This window comes from Bacillus rossius, chromosome 5, assembly GCF_032445375.1.
Source record: "Bacillus rossius redtenbacheri isolate Brsri chromosome 5, Brsri_v3, whole genome shotgun sequence".
NCBI classification, from domain to species: Eukaryota; Metazoa; Arthropoda; class Insecta; order Phasmatodea; family Bacillidae; genus Bacillus; species Bacillus rossius.
The window spans coordinates 23,176,335-23,195,782 of NC_086333.1; the positions used below are offsets into that span (position 1 = coordinate 23,176,335).

At 34.2% G+C, this 19,448-nt stretch overlaps 2 protein-coding genes across 8 annotated transcripts in view; one reads left to right on the forward strand and one right to left on the reverse strand.

Annotated features, from left to right (window-relative positions):
- LOC134531646 (RNA polymerase-associated protein LEO1-like) overlaps nucleotides 1-19,448 on the reverse strand; it is a 241,029-nt gene that overhangs the window by 152,945 nt on the left and 68,636 nt on the right. The gene's annotated exons all lie outside the window — the stretch shown is intronic.
- LOC134531644 (uncharacterized) overlaps nucleotides 7,891-19,448 on the forward strand; it is a 784,236-nt gene continuing 772,678 nt past the window's right edge. For all 7 annotated transcript variants that reach the window (XR_010075054.1, XR_010075053.1, XR_010075052.1 and 4 more), the window contains exon 1: nucleotides 7,891-8,042. The gene's annotated coding sequence lies outside the window, so the exon portion shown is untranslated. The remainder of the gene's footprint in view (nucleotides 8,043-19,448) is intronic.

Below are 19,448 nucleotides of genomic sequence, written 5' to 3' on the forward strand. Positions count from 1 at the left end.
AAATTTTAAGTTCAAGATGCCCACCGTGACGTCACAATCCAAGATGGCGGACATCGTCACAGTCACACACCCAGCACCCAGGGATCGGACCAACTATTCTATACTACTAACGACCATAATATCAGCTCAAGCATTGGGAAAATTATTTCCGAAACCTGCAAAGCAAACTACTCATCTCTCAAAGCGGAGTATTTTAAGTTGAGAAAATTATTTTGTAGCAAACTAGCACGTAACACAAGTATTTGTTCAACGCATAATTTAAATGCGTGGTTGGCATGTTTTAATTCGTATGAATTTACACGTTAATGGCTGTTATTAATTATTTGGTCAGTATTTCTGCCCTTTTCCCAGCCCTATATTTTCGTTTTTCATATTTACCTTAATTATTAGGTTATATTTTTTTCAGTTTTCATAGATCTTTTAACGTTAGTATGCTGCGTTAAACTACATGAATTTATTCATTTGATTGACTATATTGCTATATGTTTACCCTGATCTAGTTCAACGACGAAAATTACCATTACAATAACCAAATTTGTACAGTAATATTTACTACGATTAAATAATAATAATAAAAAGATTCTTTTTTAAATATTCTTATTCAAAAATTAATTATTTTGCTTGGTAGCACAATCCTTTTAACCTTAAATTTTCTGTTCATGTACTAATATAAACTGTGCTGTGTCGTGGGAAGGAAGGACAAGATGTAGACGACGATGACGAAACAGGTATATAAATTTAATCAAAAAGTCAGGGCTCATGAACGCCTACAATAATGCATTTGAGATGGCACCTTGCTTACTGAGTCAGGCAGAATGCTGAGCCTGGCGTGTTGCGACTCGAGCCCTACTCGCACTACCCCAACCACAAGCGAGCCAATGCTGAGCCAGGACCGAGCCTGGCTCGTCACAGCACACACTGCGAGTTTCCTTTTACGGAGCCGGACTCAAGTCAGAATCCTACATTTATGGCCCGCTTTGAGAAGTTCTTCCTTTTCGGTACACACCTGTTGGCATAGATCTTCGGAAATGCGCCATCCATCTACTGCAATACTTGTCACCTGCGCGTTCACCAAGTTCGAATTTTCTTCGTAAAGTTTGTAGACGCAGCACCGTACTCATTACACCGTCAACAACCCGCTCATAGTTCAAAGACAAACGTGTAAACGTACCAAAACCTACCATGTATTGCTTTGTACACAGGCAGCTAGTTGTGTGTATGGCTGTCTCTAAACATGTCTCCCCTCTCTCCAGCTGTGTTCATTGGAGTACTGCGAGGACCCGGCGCTGCGACCTCGCGTCCTCTCTCCAATGGAGTGGCGCCTGTGTGCACGAAATACTAATTGGCGCCACTTTGCGTGTTTCATTTCCAGATATTTCATCCCGAGAATAAATAACTTTTTCAGCATTTCCTGTCGCCCATTTAATTATTTACCAATAATTACCAAACATACCGTATTTTGATTGTAGCATTTCGTATTGAGTGGTGGTCAGTAGATTGCCAGTAAAAATTATAGTAAAAAATGGAGCAAGTCATTCAGTACTCGCTAGTGATGTGTAAAATTTAACTTTGAAAAAGATCTTCAAGGCTCGTAACTCGTGATAGAGAGACGTAAACAAGTCTTTGGGGATGTATTTTTTCATAAGAGTAAACAATATAATTAATTGTTCCACTCTGTGACTTGTGGAGGGTCATGGCACCAGCAGGCGTATGAGGAATAGGTTTTCTTTTAGCAGGGATGGTTCGATTCTAATTGTTGAGTTAGATGGAAGCGTTTCAACGACCAATGGGTACCCAGACCCTGGGAATATTTTAGTGCAACGCATAAAAATTTCTTAAATTATATTATCAATTATAAATTATTATTCACTAAGTATTTATAACGTATTAGAAAAGACACATAGCAATGCGTCTCAATGTTTAATACTATTGTTAGCGGAAAGTACGGTGAACATCTGTGTAGGCCCCACCAAAAAATTATATTATAATAAATTTAATAGCGCGTGTTACTCTACACTTCTTGTTACACATTTCCGTCACATTCATGAAATTATTTCCACCAAATGCCGTATATCGAAAGCTAATATGGTACACACCAAGAAATTCGTAAGGATATTTGAAATAATATGAAAAATGAATGCAAGGTAGAAAGGAGCTACTTCTTTTACTTTATACAATATTATTGAAAATATATTCCAAGAAAATTACTGCAATGTATAAAAAATATTTTATAGTGATTTTACAGTATTTATAAGACACAAATATTTATTCTTATAAACATAATATTGGCGAAATAGTTCAAACATTTTTAATTGGATTATATATTTATTGAAATGAAGTAGACTTAACACAAATGTCCTATTTTTTTTATTATGCTAGTCCTCTTAACAATTATAATTTTACTCATAAAATGGCCTAGATTTCGAATTAAATGAAAAAAAAAATGTCAGCCTATCACTCCTAATAACACCATATGCTATTCGCTTACAGCTTGAAAAAGAACAATGTTTTATACAAATTTAAATGCAAACATTCGCAGTTTTTTTGCAGTTTAGATAACATTCAAAATTATTCGTTTTTAAAAGGTATTTTACGCCACTATTCTTACCTATATTGGTGCTGAGGGTGTAAATTTTGCAAATTTATCTTTTAAAAATTATTAATAATGTTTGGACTTCCCCGAATGAAATTTTTTTTTCTTCCACAGTGTTCGTTTTTCAGTTCTGAAAAAAAAAAAAAAAAACAGTGTTCACGGGTGGCTGGCAGTATTACAAAATAACAGTAATAGTATGTCACAACAGCGTATAGGACGGTCCTGTGTATGGGAGACAGGTTGTGCACATAGAAGGCATATTAATATGTTTTATTTCTGCTACGGACACATGGCTCAACAACCAATGAGTAGAGAAAGAAATAATTTTGGCGGGACTGGAGAACTGTTTTTATTTGTTAATCATATTTTAGCATCAAATTGTCGAAATATTATAACATGCATGTGTAATTCCAGTTTTAAAAATTAATAAATGCTGTTACCTATAAGTCACTAGCAAAAAATGTAAATGAAAAATATTTCGCAGTTTGAATAGTGAGGTAATATTTTATATAACAATTATTTATGTGTTGAAAAACTGTATTCACCAAACGCTGGTCAGATGTCACGTGGTGATAATTTCGTAGGTCATATAGTTACTTACTAACAATGCCAATAGATGTCGGATACATTGCGAAATTTCATTAGCTAGAATGGCCTGCTGTGCACTCGCGTATGTTTTATAATTGTGAACGCAGCCTAGCTGTTGTTTCTTGCCACTTAATTTTTCTTAGCGTTCAGTGGTATTAATAACTATACATAAGGCTTTGTTGAGCGATAGGCCTCACTTACAGTGATAAGCTGAATCAAGTATCAACGTGAGTTTTTTATAATGGGCTAGCAAAGCGTTACACTACATGCCACAATCTAGTTTAACTAGTCACTCGCATACAGGGCGATTACAAGCATTCAGTGCTCGCCAACACGACAATTACCACACGCTAATTAGGAGCTTTCTCTCCGTCGAACACCAATACGCAATATAAGCTAAGCTCTCAACAGGCTATCCACACAAGCGCCCAATAGGCATGTGAGGTTGATTATGCACGGAACACGCACCCTCAATGCGATCCAAATGATTAGCCAAGAGTATGAAGTGCATCTGGAATATAGCGTACATATTGAGGTATATAAACTTGCACCGGATGTAATTTTGATGGATCAGCGGGTGCCATAAGTATCAAATATTAATAATTTTTCCTCATTATCTCTTGTACTATGGTATATGTAGTTAAAAAGTTAGAACTAAAGTAACAAATATTAACTAAACAAAGGTTTAAAAAACACTTTATATGCTTTAAAAATTACAAAGTCAGATTATTTGAAGTCTGTCTTATCACGGTGAAGCCAGAAACTCAATTCTAAAAGGCGCAAGGCGAGTAGGCGGTAGGAGTGAGTATTGAGTGTCCTGCCTGCGGGCCGTGTCGTGGTATTATCTAACACTAACCACAAGCCACGGGCGCTCTCTACAACCAGAGTGTCATTTTACAAGCTCCCCAGTTGCGAGGCTATTTCCTTCGGTTTGACTGGTTCATTCGTGTGACCAGTGATTGTAGCCTCGTGCACAGGAGCTTGGGGAATTGACGAACTGTCGTGAGCGACGAGCTGCGGTCGACCACCCGCCTGTGGCTTGTCAGTATTTGAGAACACCACAAAGAGGCCCACAGACGGGAGAACCCGTCACCGCTACCGCCGAACCGAAGTAATCAACATGGCGGAACCATGTGTAGCAGCATAAACATAAATATTTATTTATTTGTCTCCATTCGTACACATTGGGCGACGCACCAATCGTATTGGTGGCCTAATAAAAAATTGTATTAGGAAATATTCTATCGAATACAAATTGTGAACTTAAAAAGTCATAGAAAAGAGTATTCGCAACATTAAGAGGACGTTAGAAATTTGGCATTACTAATTGGATTACAAACAATTTCTTAATTAATATGTTTTGCTTTGATAGCGCATTGGCGAAGCATGTGCCTCCGAATCATAGCTGCATAACTTATATTGAGTTAAAATCCCATTACCAGATCAAAAGTTTTTATATCCATGAATATTACACTATACAAAATGTACTGTAAGCAAAAATGATTTAGTAATATTTTTCTGTATATAATTGATGTAATAACTTTTAATACGTAACTAGGTCTATTGGTTAAGTTATTTCGTACTACGTAGCCTTTATTTGTTACTTTAAGTAATATATATATAAGCACAACAACCTCCATAAAAATGAATTATACTTGAACAAATACGTATGAGGGTTAGTAAAATTTCATATATTATTTATGGATAAAAGAATTATTTATAGGTACTGCATCCCTGTTAAATCGTTTTATTTCACTACGAATTTAAGAATGATGGGCATTACTATTAAGTGAAAATGTGATTGTTCTTTTGTCTCAGTTGGTAAGATAATTTTTAAAATAAATTTCAAACTAGTTTAATAAGTTTAACAATTATTAGTATTTTTAAATAAATATTTCGGTAGAATTTTAAACACGTAAAGATAAATGAGCAATTAATTTATTTCTTGAACTATCTCAATGAAGTGATAAATTGCATGTAATGTTATAGTTATATCATAAAAACCTACATTAAATTGTATCCTTTTTCCATTAGATTATTTTTTTTTACTTAATGTAACTTATTTTCACAATAGCATCGCAGGAAAATTCAATTTCTATTAAGTAAAAAATTGCTTAGAATATTTTAATATACTATATAACAAGACACCTTTGTTGAATTATAGGAAAATTAGGTACAGAAAAAAAAAATAGTTACATTCCCCAGGTTACATAATTTTATATTCCACTGCTCAAATGTTCTTATCCTTTCAGTATTTGGTCAAATTATAGCAATGTGTTTATTTATACTCATATGTGTGGCTGCTTTGGTCGGCAACTATGGAGGCTGTTTTCTGTTGGCACATGATGTATAGTGTATGTGTGAGAAACCGAATTCATTATTCTTTACTGATACGCAATTTTTCATGCCCATTTTTATTACGTTGGGGTTGACAGACGATATGGCAGAAATTAAACATCGTTAAACGCAACCTCAAGTGTCTTTGCTGGTCAATATATATCACAAAATTTGTTTGAATACAAATAATATTCTGTAAACTGTGCTTATGGAATATGGTCGGTAATTTCTTTTTTAAATTTATTTAATTGTTTCATAGGTAGTAAAACACAATACAACTAATTTGTGAAATAAAAAAAGTAAAAATATTAAATTTCAAAATATGGTATTAGGTAAGGTTTTATATGAGCTTTTATGTTCCTATAACTTTGAATACATCGCTGCTGAATTATTCACTGCAATATTTAATTCATTAATGTTGTACCACTAATAGAGGATCAGGTTTGTTTTAACCTCTTTTTACATAAAACCACACTTTTGACACAGTAATAATAAGTTAACTTACACAAGGAATTTATTATGCATCCAAAGCCAAAGTGAGAAAAGTATTGATTAAATTTATATAATTTTAATTTTATCGTTAGTAAATTTAAACGTTGTATAGTGACTCTAAATCTGTGTATAAATTGCTCTAACTCTAAGCAAATACTGAAAATACTGGAAAATTTTACGCCATTAACGCTAGAAGAATTTTATCAGAGCTTTTTTTTTTAATTTTTCTTCTAAATGTCTCTTGAAATAAATTATCTAACTTATGTCTCATCGATTTTAAAAAAAATTCGGTTTAGCTCTGGAATAAATGTTATGTTTTTTTTTCATCCTTGATGGGTTAATTTATAAATGTATTCATCTAAGTCTTGTTTATTTCACTTCAAAATTATTTAAGCTAAAAAATTATATTCCTTTGCCAAACCAATATTTCTGTTATGTTTCTCGATGTGCAGAAACGCGAACATATGCGGTTGCGTGCTGCCAAACGCGTGAGTCCGCCATCCATACAGAATCGTCTCATGAGAGTATCAGGAAAGATAAAGCAAATTACTTAGGCATTCAACACTAGTGGTACCGCGTAGTAGCCTCGGAGGGTATGACAAATAGGCGGGAGTCTTTATTTGCCTACCCGTGTTTTTGTAATTTGAGAATACGGATACTGGCGGAAGACGGGTTGTCGTGAGCGGGAGTCACGACAAGACGAGGTTCGTGCATTTCATAATCGAGCCCCCGTTGACACCGCAGTGGTGAAGCCTTGGTACAACAGAGCTGACCATAGCAGGGTGACTCTCCTGTGGTTCTCTATGCCCTCCGCAGATGCATGTGAAGACAACACAACAACCAGTCACAATAATATATCCTTTGGTCCACCTAAGCATCCAACCCGGGACTTTAAATCGACCAGGCAGGAGCATTAACCAGTGAGCCAACAGAGCTGACTTAGTACAACTTTTCTTAGTGCATTGGTAGAAGTTATGCTTACAGAATGCGTACAGCACCTGGTAAATGATCTCAAGGATTGTAATAAAAAGGGCAGCGTGATATTAAAAAATATATATTTCCATCAAAATAATTTAGAAGAAAGCATTTATTTTCATGTAATATTCATTGCTTATCTGGGAACTGTTTTCAAAACAAAAAAGTAGAGTAATTTTTGTACTGATCAGTTGTGGCATGCTCACCCTCTTTGATGTCAAAAGGGAAAGGAGAAAGAGACACAAAAAGCTTATCAATACATCAAATGTAATTTCCCGCTTTCTATCCAGACCTTAACGCTTTGTTTTTTGATCAACGTGTACGTAACACAGGGTATAAAAATGACTTATTCTTACTGACTTTTAACATGAGATTCTAAATGCTACAGTCTATGGTATGGATATTATTTCATTGGGAGTTCAGTTTTGTAAAGTTCATTTTATTATAAATGCTTAAAACTCGTGGCATTAATTTTTTTAAGTATGTTTTCCTTCAAACTTTTGCATTTGTAGTGAGATACGGATGCAAAAGCGGACACATATACTCTAATGAAATGTTGTTTGACGGAAGCATACATATTCCATAAAAGTCGTAATTTTTTATAATTGGAAATAAACTTTTGTTATATTTAATTTAATTAATTACATAATGTATACTTTATTTTGAATTATCTTAATTACAAATTTTAGGTATTTTATAAGAACTATTACAGCTACATATTAGTGATTTACGACCTCATAAAAAGATTCTAATTTTAAACAAAAAAAAGAAATTTTGAAATACGCAACTTCAAAAAATTATTTCAACAGCACAGTTGATTGAAACAAAGCTGCGAAGCACATATCTCCCCCGGCTAGGCGCGCACCCGGAGCGGGCAATCACTAGGAACAAGAGGCGCAGGCGGCGTGGCGGGCCGATAAGCCTCGCTTCAATCACGTGGCGTGATTAGTTGGCGAGCCGGCCGCCGCCGCACCACTGTCGCGCTAACGAAGTGGCGCGAGACTCCGTCCATGCTTGAAGATTAAAACAAAACTGATTCTGCACCTTGGAACCGGTAGTAAGTAATCTTTATAAACCACGCTTAGAGGGAGGGTGTTTGGGTTTATTTATATATATGTATATATATATATACATACATATATATATATATAAATAATCGCAAATGATTTCATATTTCCAATGGACACGTAATCGTTACCCTTTGCGTCAGTTTTTTTTTGCAAAGTGATGGCTTATATTACGATTCTTCTCTTCAGCAGGTCTAAAGTATACCAATAACGTACAACTGTTTATATTTTCACCACCTCAAACTTAAGTCACTGAGATTTTTATACGTTCATGTTATAATAAAAAAGAATTTGTTATAATGTAGGTTATTTGAATTTCCTGCCTAAAATTTATGTTAAAAAATTTAGTTAATTTAATCACGTTTTCATTATTTATATAAATAAAAGCAATATAAAAAAGTGTTAAAAACAGTGTAGCTGGTAATTTTAATGTCAAAAAATGGTGTCGTATCCATAAAAATGCCAAAAGAATACTACGTTTTCATGACGGACATTAAATTTTACCATTAGGTGCAGAAGAGTAATACATCAGTGAAAAGGAGGCACTGAATTGTTTAAGTAAAGCATTAAAAAGCTATGCCATAAAAAGAGTAAGATACAAAAGTAATTGTAAAACAAATAAAATAAAATTATTCTCTATATATTAAAGGAAAATTTAAAAAAAAAAAACTTTTGGCTTGTATATAAAAATGAATAGATTAATAACTAATGTTTTAAAAAATATCTTTAGCAATTTTGATTATTACTTTGATTATAACAACCAATACCAGAACAAATAATTAAAACAAAGTAGAGTTTTAATTAAAATATCTTACTCCGTTTTAAAACATAGTGTTAGAAATTAAAAACTAATAATTCATTTGAAGCACTACACATCAGTACATTTTAATGGGCCTGTCTAGTCAGGGTTATATTTATGTAAGTGAGGCGGAATGATAAATGCGACGCTCGCTGGTGTTTCTAGCGCGTTATCGCCTTTAAGAACAAGGCTCAGAAATAGCGCGCAGTCTTCTAGTCATGCATACGGAAACTATATCTGAGCGGTAACCATTAATAAAATGGCTTAGAAATGAAGAGTGCTTTCAAGTATCTGTAATGAATGTTTCATGTCTTAAATTATTATTATTCTAAAATCACACGTTCTAGCCATTTTCACGCTTATTAAAATATAGTTTAAAAAACGCAATACCGAAAAATAACTACTCATTGTCCTTAGCATGAATTGAAATACTTTTCCGAAATACAGTACCACTTGGATAACTTGAGCTGTTTTGAAGAAGCGTGGTTTATTCTGAAGCACTGCACACCGCGTGTGACCAGTTAGGCGTGTCCTTAAGAAAATACACGGGAATCATGCTCATTTTCTAACCTCAGATGTAGTAAACTAAATGTTATAAACTATCCTTTACATAGTTATCCTCATCACTCATTTATTGACTCTGTAACGCCAAAGATATAGGTTTACCTTGGGGACAAGTGTATCATGAAGCACAAATATTAGGAAACTCCATAGAGATGTGTATAAAATAGAAAATGGAAGTTAAATATAAAGTAACATTTGAAATACAGTGGAAAACGCCTTGGTTGTTAAATTACAGTGATTGTTATATTCATCATTAAGCGCCTCAGACTAACTATGCTTATAATTACTAGAAATACTTATAGGTCAGAAAGTTTATCTCTAAATGAAAAACGGTGAAATATTTTCCCTCTTTTTAAATTACTGGGAAACTTTCGATTATATTTTGAATTTGTTACTGATATCCTCACAACAAAAAATTTTAATACGTTTATATCTTTTAAGTTTTTAATTTTATTAAAATTATCTTTAGTCATTTTGTCTTATATGTGGACATCTTAAATATAAATTCGCTCATCACTAACTAACTGAATCTGTAGTGCCATATGAATTCTGTTTTTACGCTCTTACAGTGAAACATATTAATAGATTTTTGCTAACGTGTTCCTCCTAGAATTACTGCCGAGTTCGTGGTGCTGAAATAATATTTTGACTACATTTTGGTGTTGGGTAAGCAAATTTCCTGCACTTCAAGGGCGAGTAAAATAAATACGTTGTTATTATTAATTTAATATTATTTAATGAGTGCTAGCTTGTGAACTTCTCATTTTTGAGCAAAGATAGAGTTCTAGTACAAGCCAGAATGTTTGAAATTTTTTTTTTCGTTTTTATTTTTAATTTTTTATTAATTTTTTTTTGTATTTTTATGATATCAAAGAAAACTTGTGGCGGTTTTCTCCGTGTGCTCCAGATTATTCTTATCAATATTTTGATGGTTAATCCATGTGCTTGCGATCATTCCTGCGGTTTCGGTCAAAGGTCAAGGTCACACCCATCCAAGATGGCCTCCGTGATATCGTAATCCAAGATGGCGGACCGTGAGAAATCTGAGAAGCACTAGCAGGAAGGACGAACTTTTTTCTCCTTGGATACTATCGAAGCCAACCTCCCTTTGCGATCGATAGTGAGCGTTCCGCATCCCACATTAATGAAATAGATATTATTTACCTGCAAGCAACACGTGGCGACATCTGTTGACGACAGCCAGAACTACTTGCATCAATTTGCTTTGCATTAGATAACTTAACTCTCGCTGATGAAATATTTCAAAAACTCTATTTAAGAAATGGTTCCAATTGGAGAAAACTGACCGTTTGTATCTAACATTAGTCACAGAAGCTACCATGGATCGTGGTTTGTTATCTGCAGCTGAATCGGAAGGAAGCCGCTGTAGATACTGTGGCAAGGATTTTGCCATGAGGAGGAATGCTAGACGTCATGAGAAGAATGATTGTGCTAGAAACCCACTACGCAACATGTTAAGCTGTAATCGTTGTAGCAGGTTGTTAACACGAATTGACAGCTTAAAAAGACATGGTAGAACATGTAAAGTCAAGACTACTTACGGCAAAGAGGACACCGATGGATCCACTAGACTAAAAAAGAGTGATCTGCATTACGACAATAATTTTCCTTGTTCTGAGCGTGATTGTATTAGCTCACCCGATCGTGAGGAAGAACATAAATTGAAGGATGCTAATGGCTTCGGGGAGACTGAAACTAATGGCAGTAACAACACCGTGAAAAGTGAGAATACATTCAAGCCTATATTCAGTAGATCCTCCATTCTTTGTAAAAATGATGGACTCCTAAAAAGGAAGCGTGAAGACGATGAAGACACTGCGACATCATCGATAGCGAATTCATACGGTAATCTGGGTGAAGAGGATGTCTTCTACAGTGATTGTTACAGTGACTCTGAGGCTGTTTACAAAGGCATAGACTGTGATGAAGCACCTAGAGCTGACAAGATCGAAGAATGTGGCGATGTCCTGAGACCGAAACGATGGAAACGTCGTGTTATAATAAATAAATATGATAATGCTTATTATGATCACTGGGGCGATTGTGATATTAACAGTATTTATAATAAACAAGCAAGTAAGATGGTGGTAGAAGAGATTGATTACACATCATGGAAAGATCCAAACATATTGGTTGACCGGCTAAGACTTCTACATGGCTCGCTTTGTGCAGGAAACTATTCGTGCATCCAAGAAATATCCTTCATACTCAAAGAACTGAGGAAAGCTGGCTACATACAATAATGGCTTCTTTTACTTGTATTTTGTGTAATGTTGAGAAGTAATCAAATATTGAAAGTAAAAATTTAATGTTTTTATTTCTTGTATTCTGATTTCCAACTAAGCCTGTGTGTTTCCGCTAATGTATGTGTGATCATTCCGTTTCCTGTGTGTACTGTGTGTACGTTTCGTTTCCTGTGTGTACGTTCTGTTTCCTGTGTGTACTGTGTGTACGTTCCGTTTCCTGTGTGTACTGTGTGTACGTTCCGTTTCCTGTGTGTACTGTGTGTATACGTTCCGTTTCCTGTGTGTACTGTGTGTACGTTCCGTTTCCTGTGTGTACTGTGTGTACGTTCCTTTTCCTGTGTGTACTGTGTGTATGTTTCGTTTCCTGTGTGTACGTTCAGTTTCCTGTGTGTACTGTGTGTACGTTCCGTTTCCTGTGTGTACTGTGTGTACGTTCCGTTTCCTGTGTGTACTGTGTGTATACGTTCCGTTTCCTGTGTGTGTACTGTGTGTACGTTCCGTTTCCTGTGTGTACTGTGTGTACGTTCCTTTTCCTGTGTGTACTGTGTGTACGTTCCGTTTCCTGTGTGTACTGTGTGTATACGTTCCGTTTCCTGTGTGTACTGTGTGTAAGTTTCGTTTCCTGTGTGTACTGTGTGTACGTTTCGTTTCCTGTGTGTACTGTGTGTGTACGTTCCGTTTCCTGTGTGTACTGTGTGTACGTTTCGTTTCCTGTGTGTACTGTGTGATCATTACATTTATTGCATGTAAATTGCATGTATTGTGCGTACATTGCGTACATTACGTGTTGGAGCTGATGGAGCTGTTGGAGCACTTGCAGCTAATGGTCAATTGAAGCATAGGAGCAAAATGTAGATGGATCTGATGACGTGAATTGTAGCTCTTGGAGCCTGGCGTATATTGGAGAGATCGAATTTTTTTTTCGATCAAATGAACCTCTTTTTTTAATTTGTAGATTTGACTCTAGTATTATTGTAAATGGTTCTTGATTTGACTAGCGTATTATTCCATACGGTACATGTATATAAGCGAGTCCTAGACAGCAGGACGCTCAGTTTGTTACTGACGTCGGCGGTGTAAGGATCACCTAGTTTGTTTCTTCTGGTGCATAAGTCGTGCCAATTAGCTGTTCTTGAGACCTCATGGCATCTTTACCGTCTTGAGACCTCGATGGCATCTTTACTGTCTTTAACGTCGAACTCGGAGGTTGTACCATCGTCTACGGGGACCTTGACGACAGCTACGATGGAGAAGGTGCAGATCCCGTTGGCAACGACGACGTCAACATTGGAGGAGGTTTCAACAGATGTGATCACCATCATCCGAAGTTTCATCGTCATCAATGGATTCTTCCACTAATGAAAAGCGTACATTGCGTTGGTGCAAATACTGTGACGCATCATTTACTATTACCTCAAATGCTCGCAGACATGAAAGAAGCAGTTGTTCTAATAATGTTAATAGAATACAATTTCAGTGCAATAAATGCAAAAAAACTAATTTCACATCTTGATAGCTTACATATTCATTATAAAAAATGCTCCGAGAAGTATAATGAACATGGTTATTGTTTTGACTCGTGTGCTGTACCAGCAAATGAGAATATATAAGTGGGACCCTGGTGATATGACCTTCAGTCCGTCTCTGGCTGCGGTGATGAACGGATCGGATAGACATTTAAAGTCATGTAAAAGGCTTAGTCCGTACAATAAGAAGACTGTTTGAATCGAGGAATCCACAAGACTTTAGTACTTTGTGTTTTTTATGTACTTGTAGTAGTGTAGTATGTATGTAATAAAAGTATTTTTTAAAAGAACTTGCTGTGTTTTTATTCTCTCAAACCTGTCGCTTTTGTGGTATTTTTTAAAATTAAAGTTGTTTGGTATCGGTCAGGGGTCGAACCAAGGACGGGAATCGATCTAATCAATCATTACTTTAATGAGTGAATTATTTAATGAATTTTGAACTTTTTCCCGAATCTCTAGCATTAAAATTACAGATATTCAAGATGGCGTCCAAATTTCAAGATGGCGTGTGTCACAGTAATAAATGATTACTGCACTGTAGCGGGTTAGAATAAAATTAACCAGATGGAAATGTACTCTATAATACGAGTACACTCACAAGATGGTGTACTCCAGCAGGTGGTCGCTCCTGGTAGCATGTACTGAACATAAAATGTCGGATCCATGATGGTCGACAAGGACAAAGTCAAATTTCAAGGTCAAAGTCAAATTTCAAGGTCAAGGTAAAATTTCAAGGTCAAGGTCAAAGTTCAAGGTCAAGGTCAAATTTCAAGGTCAAGGTCAAAGTTCAAGGTCAATGCCAAATTTCAAGGTCAATGTCAAATTTCACGGTCAAGGTCAAAGTTCAAGGTCAAGGTCAAAGTTCAAGGTCAAGGTCAAAGTTCAAGGTCAAGGTCAAAGTTCAAGGTCAAGGTAAAATTACAAGGTCAAGGTAAAGTTCAAGGTCAACAGTTGAGGACAAAGGTATGGTGAACAGAAAATTATTCTAACATGGTAACAGCACACTCTAGCGGACGAAAAAAAGATGGTGATCTCCAGCGGACGAAGACAAGATGGCGACCGTCACGAAAGGTGCAACGGTGGTTTTAAGGATTTTTTTATTATTTAATTATGTTGATTAATTTTTTTAATGATTTTTAAATTTTTTCCCGCATCTCTAGCATAAAAATTACGGATTTTCAAGATGGCGTCCAAATTTCAAGATGGCGGACATGACGTCATACTACCTGATGGTATATGTGCATTGACATAAGTGGTGGGGGTCAGTCTGCCAGCACCCCGCCACAGGGGAAGGATCGGTCGCCATTTTTATTTTTTTGCATTCGTCGGGTTCGAACCGAGGACTCAAACTCCGTGTCGTAAATGTATATTTTTTATAAATATTTTATTAAATTTATATTATTTAAATTTTTTTTAAATTTAAAAAAAAATTCATTTAAATCGGATAATAAATAAAAAAGTTAAAGATGGCGGCCGTAACGAAAATTGCAATGGTGACGTCATCATTCAAAATGGCGGAAAACACATCACCAGAATTTTCTAGAACACACAATGACGTCATCCAAAATGGCGGATCCAAGATGGCGGATCCAAGATGGCCGCTGTGATATAATTGTCCCGTTACGATGTGTCCCGTTACGCTGTGTCCTGTTACGCCGGCTGCATGCACGAAAAAGTGTCACGTTACGCACATTGTCACGTTACGCTCGTCCAAGATGGCCGCTGTGACGTCACAATCCAAGATGGCCGCCGTGACGTCAGAATCCAAGATGGCGGACACCGGCTCCTGGCTCCACAGCCTGAAGCCTGATCCAGTAGCCCCCAAACCATACTACTACTATTATGTTATTCTATTACATTTCTTTATTTGAAATACCCAGCATAAACGGAATCGGTGATTAAGGGTTCCACCTACCTGGGCACACAACATTCGGTGTGCAGAGTTTCAGAAAAACAAACGCGATTTGAAAAATACTCAAGATATTTATGTGAGGTCTGTTTAAAAAAACATTTAGGAATTCGCCAATGGTTGATAAGCAGATGAATGTTTTTGAAATATTTTTATAAGTGTAAAACTGGCTAAAAGGAGTAATTTCAGAGTAATTTCTATGCATTAAACAATTGATACAGACACTTGAAAGCACTTAAAGAGACTTGCATTACACCTTTAATTTATTTCAATATAATGTTACGGTAAACCCCACTACCTCCTCAGATTTCATAGTGGTCCTAAGCCTGACGAGAAATCTGATCGCCAAATCATAGCTTTGTGCTTAGAGGCGACACCGCGCTAGAAGCACCAGCGAGCGTTGCGCTAATCATTCTGCCTCACTGACAAATATACCTTTGACTAGGCGGTGCCATTAAACTCTTGCATCCCACAGAGAAATTCTGGTTGTAGGTAAGGTATAAAATAGCTTAACAATACATTATTAAACTTGTTATTTAAAGTTAGCAATATAATATAAAATACAAGGATATTTGTGTTTCGAGTTAGCAAATCAATCATTATCCTAACCAAATTATTACATTTATATGGTAAACAAATTCAATCATGTTTAACAGACAGTAAAAAATATACTTAAATAGGTAGATTTCAAATAAATACTATCTATTGTAGCAGTTACCATGGTGCGACTTTCGGAAAATTGTTATATAGTTTTTCGTTTCAAGGTCCATAGAACTCAAAACCATCGTCAACACAAAAGGTGATATATATATATATATATATATATTACAATTTGGTGGATATGATAACTGTCGCAGTTTTCTCCAATCATTTTCAAACTGATGCATCCAATCAATTGGTAGAAAATCTCGGTCGAGTTCATTAATGGGCAATATCCGACCACAGGTGTATACTTAACTGGTGAAGGTGTTTTGAAAAACAGAAAACTTAATGTAACTCCAATAACATGAAAATATCACATCCATTTGAACGTATTATAACTCATAGGAGTAATACCGAAATCGTTTGTCTGAATACGTTTGTGATTCGAATAACCGTATCTGGAAAGGTTTGAAAAAACAGGGGATAGAATTAAAAAATTAACATAATATATGTATCATATACACTGTTGAATCCGTTTTGTTTTACTGTAAAAACTTAAATAGTTATATACAACTTTAGTTGGAAATTATTTTTATATGATCAGCGATAACTGCAAGGGGTAGAATAAACAAGGTTTGAAGGACAAAGAAATCGCAACTCCCTTTGTAAGCACAAAATCGAATTCGAAAAAATTGTGTATTAATTTTATAATTTTTATCTAAATTTTTGTCTGAAATAATTTTTGATAAGACGAACCATTGTTACAGGGGGGTTTTTAATAATGAAGTGTAGAATTGAAAAAAAATATCATAACTCCCTTAGCAGGTAAACTATCAAATCCGCTCAAATTGTTTGTAAATCTTATATATGACAAAATGTCATTACTTTTGTAATTGATATACGATCAAAGCCATTTTATTTATTGTAAAATGCATAAATTTCAACTAAAACCTTTGGTTGAAACAATTTTAATAAAACGAACTATTACCGTAAAACGGGTTTAGAAAATTAAAACACAATTAACACATTTCAGTATAAAATTCGTCGGTTTTATAATAACTATCATAATTTTACCTTAAAACTTTGTACAGAAAATATTTATACGACCAAGTATTAGTACAAGGGATGAAAAATAGCATTTGAAGATAAAAAAATGTATACCTTCCATAGTAGGCATAATATGAAATTCGTTAAGATATTCAATTCTGGATGCAGTAAGTTAATAACAATTATTTTCGCTACATGGAATATGAGAACATTTTTGATCGATCTATTTTGAATATCGGCAAACATATAGGATGTCATGTAGGCTATTTTAAGTTCTTAAAAATTCCCACGAGTTTATAGAAGTTTTCAAAATATTTCCAGAAGAAATTTTTATTTTTTAATCTACCTACAGGCGTAGGTAGATTTCGAAAGGGATTTTTAAGTTATTTTTCTCTTAGCAAATAAACTTAAAAGATTCTTTATCATCCACTTCCTGGAATATTACGCTTTACCACTACTTGGAACAATAAGCGAAAAAGTTAAATAATCCTAAAAGAACTAATTAAATTGACTAATTTTAATAAGTTTATTTTCGTAACATTAAAATAAAAATCTTCGCAAGTACAAACTGAAGATAATGGACGGATTTAAAGGTTTTTATAAACGTAAAGAAAATTTCCAAACAATACACACTTTTGACTCCTTGCAGCATTCATTATGGCCACATTTCATATTATAAACTTACTTAAGCTAACGTAAATAAATGGAATTTAACTGGAATACAGTTAACTATCTCAAAACGGATTTTAAAAGGTTCCGTTCAAAAGGTTTTCCAATTATATTTATCTGATAATCAGTAACTGTCCTTTGAATTAAGTTGTACCAAATGTAAATTTTTTATTTGCAACTAAAACAATACTATAGGAGGTATAGTTAGTTATTTTAAAAACCACCGATTAAACACTCATGTAATACTTTAGTGATCTAATTTATTTGATAAAGGCAAACAAATATTTAGATACAAATACAAAATAAATTACATAATACTGAAATAAATGTAAAATTAAATAAATATATATAAAATATTTCAAAATATTAAAAAATATATAAAATGCATGAACTTATTACCTTTTATGTTTAAAATTTAAAACCAAATTCCTGACATAGAAAAACTACACATTTTAGAACAAATATGAATATTTTTTTTTCCACAAGAATATTTTTACTGCAGTATAAATAAATCTATGATATATAAAATTTAAAATAAATTTATACGTTAAGTATGAAATGAAATAAAATCATAGGTGATTGGTCGGGAAAGTGTGTCGGCTGTGCGACCCCGTGCTTCGACCGAAGGGACAAGGCTGTTCAACAGCAGCTAGACACTTGCCAGAGGAACTCACCCGAAAGGGTGGTAGTTACAGTGTCGTGTAAGGTCGTGTGAGAACGTGTGATGTCGTGTGAGGTCGTGTGAGGTCGTGGGAGGGCGATTGGATGGTGGTTGGCGAGGTTCCGAGAACCAATTACTTCAACCTTCTATTGCTCTCGTGGTAAGGGTCTGCAAGACGGTGTGAGGTGAGTGGTAGAACTTTTATTTTAAATGTTATTACATTTAGAAAACAAAAAAATAACAAAATGGTTTTTGAACTTTAAACTACGAAATTTTCAAACGAAAAATTAATTTTATTGTTTTCCATTCTACATTAAATTAGTACAGATTTTAAATGCATTATTAGCATTTGTTGTAACGTATATAATAAACTTAAAAAAAATATTAAATTACTTATTTGGATATTTATGCCTTAAAAATAATTCTGCAGGATGCTAAAACGAAGACTGGTTTGAATGCATATTTTTTTATATATATTTATAACACTAATGAGGATTTAAATTTTATCATAGTCAGTTACTGGCACTTGGTATTTCGGGTAAAATTATATAAGCTCACACAAAAACAAGAAAAATATAATTTTCCTTTGGAGTAAAACAAGCCCAGTTTTCATTTTATAATAACGTACAAACTTATAACTAGTGAACATATAAATGTTAATGTTGAAATTAAAACAGTAAACTTTGGTCTTGAAATTTAAAAGTAATCGTCTATGGTTTAGGCTTCGTAAATATCTAAATTTATTTGAATAAGAAAATAAGTTTGTAATATGATTGATTTTTTTGTTAAATTTGTACATACGGATTATAAGGTAAATTTGTTTTGCCAAATGGGCCTATTATTCACATGGTTACTTAACAAAATCATTTATTGTTGCAAAAATTCGCTTCTGAATGTATACGTTATATAGGTATTAATTTTTAATAGATTAATTTATTCACAATTAATTAACAGGTATTTTAAAATTGTTAATATCTTCTCATAAAGAAATATATTTATGTATTTTCAATAATACCAACCTATGTATTGTTTTATCAACAAAAAAATTATTCATCCCTGCTTTTAAATATGCAGATGTATTTTTCTCTTATCCGAAAAGAACTGCAAATGTTACTTTGAAATTACTAACATTAATATAACTTATATTTAAGATATTATAAAACAATGTTTTTATCTGAAAAAAATAACTAAAGTCATTTCATAATTAACCTTCTTTTGGTTTTAACTGAACCAGTCCATTAATATTTGCAAAAAAATAAAATGTTTGCTAAGATTTCAGGTAGGTTTAATCAATAACTTTATATCAAAAATA